At 44.3% G+C, this 5,326-nt stretch overlaps 1 long non-coding RNA gene across 5 annotated transcripts; it reads left to right on the top strand.

Annotated features, from left to right (window-relative positions):
• Window positions 1-1,454: 1,454 nt before the first annotated feature.
• On the top strand, window positions 1,455-4,753 carry LOC137454956 (uncharacterized). Of its 5 annotated transcripts, none has more exons than XR_010990724.1 (4): window positions 1,455-1,554; window positions 2,164-2,656; window positions 3,909-3,974; window positions 4,542-4,753. It is a non-coding gene; the product is annotated as an uncharacterized lncRNA (long non-coding RNA). The 5 variants fall into 5 exon arrangements; XR_010990722.1 differs by having other exon boundaries at window positions 2,160-2,656; XR_010990725.1 differs by lacking the exon at window positions 1,455-1,554 and adding an exon at window positions 1,781-1,913.
• The last annotated feature ends 573 nt before the right edge of the window (window positions 4,754-5,326 follow it).

Raw genomic sequence — 5,326 nt, 5'->3', positions numbered from 1 at the left:
GCCAGAGCCCCTCACAAGATGTTTGAAGGAATCTCGAGCGAAAAGGATAGTGCTTCAAGCTTTGAATGAAAGCGGCAGCCAGGAAAAGCAGCTCTATGGTAGACAGGTCCCTGGAAGCCAGAGCCAAGTCTGCTCTCCTGCTCCAGCCTTCAAAGACAGCTGCTTCAGCTTTGCCAGCTTTGCCTGGCGAGGGAGAACATTCTCCCTCACCTCCATATTGAGGAACACTGTCTCTCAGCCACAGAGACCCGTTTACATCTGGGGGTGGGAAATTGAAAAGCCCCATGGACACTTTGATTAATTCAGTGTCACACTGGAGACACACCCATCAACAGTCAGGGGGTGGTTAACTGAAAAAGCGCCAAAGTGCTGGCCAGCTCAGAGCGTATGCTGCGCTACAGTGGTTGTGTTAACACTCTGTTCATGGCTACATGGTTTGTGTGGTTTGTATACACTGTTCATATAGTGCTTTTTGGTATTGTAGGTCACTGTGCCTAATGTGTAAGCCACTGTATGTGATATGTGTATTTGTATAAGCCAGAATCCACATCCTTTGAGATCTTCTGATTGAAGCTGTTATACAAGTGAAAAATCACCCCGTCTGCAAGGAGGGGTAGAGACAGCCTGGGAAACCAGAAAAACAACTTTTGGATCGCAGTACTGAGTTCCTAGCATGCTGCCTGTACTGTTAAACCTATTGTGAGTGGCTGTGCTTTGAGCAGGGCACCATCTCCATCTTGGATCTATGTTTTGATTGTGTCCAAAGGGAGGGGACGAGTGAAAACTAACTTACGGGGTGTATGCAATTCCTATATTAAAAAAAGCAAAAAATAGAGTTTCAATGTCTGCTAAAAAAACACTTTTGGGAATCTCCCAGAGTTGTGATGCAGAACTGAGTAATCTCTGAAACGGTTGTGGGAAGTGAAAGTGATCTGTTTTTTTTTTCTGTAATGTGCAGAAATACTCTCATGAATTGTCTCAGAAACCACCCATCAAACACTAGGAAATTCATGTGGCTTTAAGTCTGCTGTGTCTTAATTTCCACTCAGAAGTGTCAGTGCTCCCAACAGAACCTTCCAGGGGAGAGCATCCATAATGGGCCGAACACATCACACAGGTTAAGTGCTCACACAGCCAGGGAGGGCTATCGCCCAGCAAGGGCTGTCAGCAGCCAAAGAGCAACTTTTGTATTATCCAGAAAACAGTCCTGGGTATTAGCACGACTTCTGCTACTATCTGAAGTATAGACTGAAAGAAGAATGGCTGTTTTCTTACGTTAATGCCACTGTAAGAGCTGATCTTCACGCAGCTGAGGATCGCAACATAGGACCATGGCAATTGTAACTGGTTGTGTAACGGCAAGGCAGTGATGAACCTAAAGGAGGCCGGGGGCGGGACATGCTCGCGGCTCCCGCCCCTCAGCCCCGGCCTCCACGCCGCCCAGCCCCGGTTACTATGGCTACTGCCACACGCCGCTGCTGCGAGGAGCGGACGCTGCAGGGAGTCGCCAGGCGAGGAAGGCCCATCGGGAAGCGTGGGGAGAGAAAGCAACGGGTGCGGGGCCAGGAGAAGGGTGAAGGGGAGCCCCACTCGTAGCCCAACCGCGGCCGCAGCCCTCCGGCGCCCGGCGCGTCCCGTGCCAAGGGCTCCTGTGCGTGGCTCGCCGCGGCGGCCCGGCGGGTGGCGCCTGCGCGCTGTCCCCCGCCACGCGCGGGGGGCCGGGCGGGCGCCAGGGGGTGCGTGGCGGCAGAAGCGGCCCGACGGCTGCGGGCTGGCTGTGCGCGCCGCGGCGGTGGCCTGGCTCTGGCCGGGGGGTTCTACCCTTTGACTCGTGGCATTTTTTTCCCCGTGAATATGGGATTTGCATTCTCCCGGCCCATGTGTTCTCAGTGGCAGCGCGCAAAACCGTAAAGGTGAGCTGCCCCTGGGTAATACTGGTCTGTAAAGCGTTTATAGCTCTATAAAGAATTTATGTATTCATTATGTCAGCCTTCTCCGGATGCCCTGCTGGCAATGCTCTGCAGCATTGCTACTGTCAAAGACCAATGAGATGTTAAGTGTTCTGTGTTTGGTGGAAGTAACGACCCCTAGCCATATTCTTGTAAGCAGAAAGGTGCCAGTATGCATTTTTAAATAGATAATTGTGATTATTCTTGCAGACAGGTTAAAAATGTGCAAGTGATGCTTTAGGAGATGGATGATACATCAGATAGTTGTCTTGAAGTTGCTACAGCGGAAAAGTCAGGTACAGAGCAGACACCAGCATCCTCGGAAAGACTAGTTAGAGAGGCCAAGAATGGGCACCCAGAAGAGAAACCTCTGCTTTCAGAAGCTACAGGTACTGTGCAGTACACAGGGTGTAGAGAGGAGGACTGGAAGGAACAGTCTTCTCTGGAGCACTCAAGGATGGAACAGAAGCTGCCAAGTTCAGCACAGTGTGAATCACCTTGCGAAGGGCTAGGCAATGAAGTGACCAGAAATAACGGGCACGATGCACTTGAACCGGATGCCTCATTCAGTGCATCGTCTGAGAGCATGTCTCTTGTTACCAATGACAATGATCCTACTTTACTTGAAACAAGAGATTCAGCAAGAGAGGGACAAACATCTCAACACTCAGTACTGTCAGAGGATATGGCAAATGGAAGAGGAACAGGTAAAGAAGTTACAAAGGAGTTGGACATTAAAGCTTTAAAAAGATGGTTTGGTTTTTCCCCTGCAACTTGACGATGGCTTCTTGCACAGCCCTCACCCTCATTCTGTGCATATTTACTGGATGTTGGTGTTGCAGTGACTTTTAAAAATCTTATAAAAACATGCTTGAAAAGACATTCTTTAAAGTTACAGTATTCGTTTATAGACTAATGTGGCACTTTATAGTAATCTTCCTTTCCAGAAACAGGTGTATGTATATGTATTTTGTACTCACATTGGAATAGCAGCAGTGTGTGATTCACATGCATACATGGGCTTCTAACAGCTTAAACTAGCCCGTATCGATCACCTCAACAGCAGGCGTTTCAGATTCCACTGTAATTTACCTGCCACCCTTCTGTTACCCATGCCTTTTCAGTCATCAAAACTGGAGCAAGTTTGAGTAAGGTTTTTCAGTAAAAGCTCCTTGTATCAGTGGGTAGCTTTTATTTAAAATTATGCATTTGCAAATAAAAGGTTTACTTATTGAGTAAATAAGTAATGAGCGATTCAGTTGGGTGCAAAAGGTAGGTACAGTGCTGCTTCATACATGGTACACATGGAAAGATTTTTAGGATGAGAAGAATGCTTTTCAAAATGACGGTCTGCTTTTCGGAGTATATGTACATTTCAGATAGCAGTTCAGTAGTTGTTGAAAGTCTTGAGGTGTGTTTTTGTTATTGTCTGGACTGTTTGGATGGAAAATTGAAAAGAATAATTCATGTCTTCCTGATGTTATCTGTGAAAATTAGAAGAGGATTTTTTAAAGATTCATAGAGGAGTGGCAATCTCAACAGTTTTCACCAAAAAATGCATATGCTCTCACCACACTTCTGGCCTTCAACATTTTAAAACTTTTTGGTGTATTAAAACTGTGCAATATTGCTGTTGTGTGTTTAAGGTAATAACAGGAAGGTTGCATATCATTTTATAAAAAGCTGAGGTCAAAATGTAATTTGAAGATACATCCTAAAGCCCTCAGCTGCTAATGTTTCTTTGTGTATCATCAACTAGAAGTTGGCTTGTGTATTTATCATTGAGAGTTTGATGCTTGCTTTACAGTAAGAAAAGTGTGAGATTTCTTTGATAATGTAAAGTGACAGAAGCCAGCTAATTTGGTAACTTTGAGGACGACTAGAGTGTGGGCTGGTTAAGTGATTGATTTTGTGGTTCATCTGGGCAACTAATTATTGTTATGTATTTCAATAACACAGGAGACCGATGTGCAAAAACTAGAGGACAAACTGAACAGTGGTCACATAGAAGAAGTCATTGTCCAGGTAAAGTGAAGAAACTTCAAGTTAGGTACAAAAGGGAATAGTGTTTTCCCTTGTTTCTTTGGCTGAGCTTCTGTTTGGAAGATTGGCGGTTTTCCCGAGCTTCCTTTGCTGCAAAATGAACAAGCAGAAGAAAACAACCAGAATCTGAAAACAAATTGTCATGGAGTGATTGGTATGATCATGCTGAAACCTTCCACCACACCTATTTACTGCATTATGCTTACATATACAGCATGCAGATCCATATTGATTCTTACAGAGGGTAAACTGGTGGAAAGGACATAAGATGATTTAATAATAGTGGTTGATAATCCAGGTAGACCATAACACATCGCGAAGGAGTCATTGGGAATGCCTATTTCAGCAAACTGAGCCTTTGGGGATGATTCAATGCTTTTGAAAAACAATCCCAAACCCCCAAAGTGCTTTTTGATATTTATAGATTAAATTTCTGGTAATCTGTGACCATGACAGGTAGTGATTAAGATGATGAACTTGAATACAGGTGATGTAATACTTTGGCACTAGTATAGAATTTAAGGATTCATGTATGTTGTGTATTAACAGGCTGAAAATGAGCTCTCCTTGGCAAGAAAGATGATGCAGTGGAAACCATGGGAACCTCTAGTTGAAGAACCTCCTCCTGACCAGTGGAAATGGCCAATATAATTTTCAAAATGGTGCAACCTCTTGAAAGTTAAAAAAAAAAGAAAAGTTCATTATTAATCTATTGTCACTGAGAGTTGTCTTAAATTAAAGATAGCAGCTTCATAAAAACATGTTTTGTTGTGATCTCCACTTACATTTAGCAATCTAGGGACTGCTTCCAATTTCTTGCAGAAAGAGTTTAAGAAGATTCAGCTGTTGTACAACCTTTGGTTTGTTTCCTTTTGTAATTTATTGTTAGCAGGACACTTGCTCCTCATTACAAGTTGGTTTTCTAATCTGTATCTTAAGAAATACACATCTGGTAGGCCATTAGAATTCAACATCAAAGTTGTAGAAAGTATGATCCCACCCTTCTCTCGCAGCTTTGGTTGTGTACTTTTTGCTAGCCACTGGTGTCCTTAGGACATACTGAGATCAGGAATCTGATGTAAGGGAAACTGGGCTTCCAAAAATCCAGCAGGCTTTTTTTAGATTTTGACTGACTCACTGTCTTGAAGTGGCTGACATTGCTGGCCACATAAACTAATTCTGGCTCAAGGGATGCACTCCAGGAAGAGCCAAGATTGGAGGGATAGGGGGGAGAATGAGGACTACAAGGTGACAGTGACAGCAGGAACAGTTTTCTTGGTTAGCAGGTAGGTTGCTGTACTTAGCATCATACACATGGCACAGACTTTGGTATT

Source organism: Melanerpes formicivorus, unplaced genomic scaffold (genome assembly GCF_026170545.1).
Source record: "Melanerpes formicivorus ecotype bairdi unplaced genomic scaffold, bMelFor1.0.p_v2 SCAF_3, whole genome shotgun sequence".
Lineage (NCBI taxonomy): Eukaryota > Metazoa > Chordata > Aves > Piciformes > Picidae > Melanerpes > Melanerpes formicivorus.
Note: the sequence above shows the minus strand (reverse complement) of the source record. Positions and strands in the feature narration are given on the sequence as shown.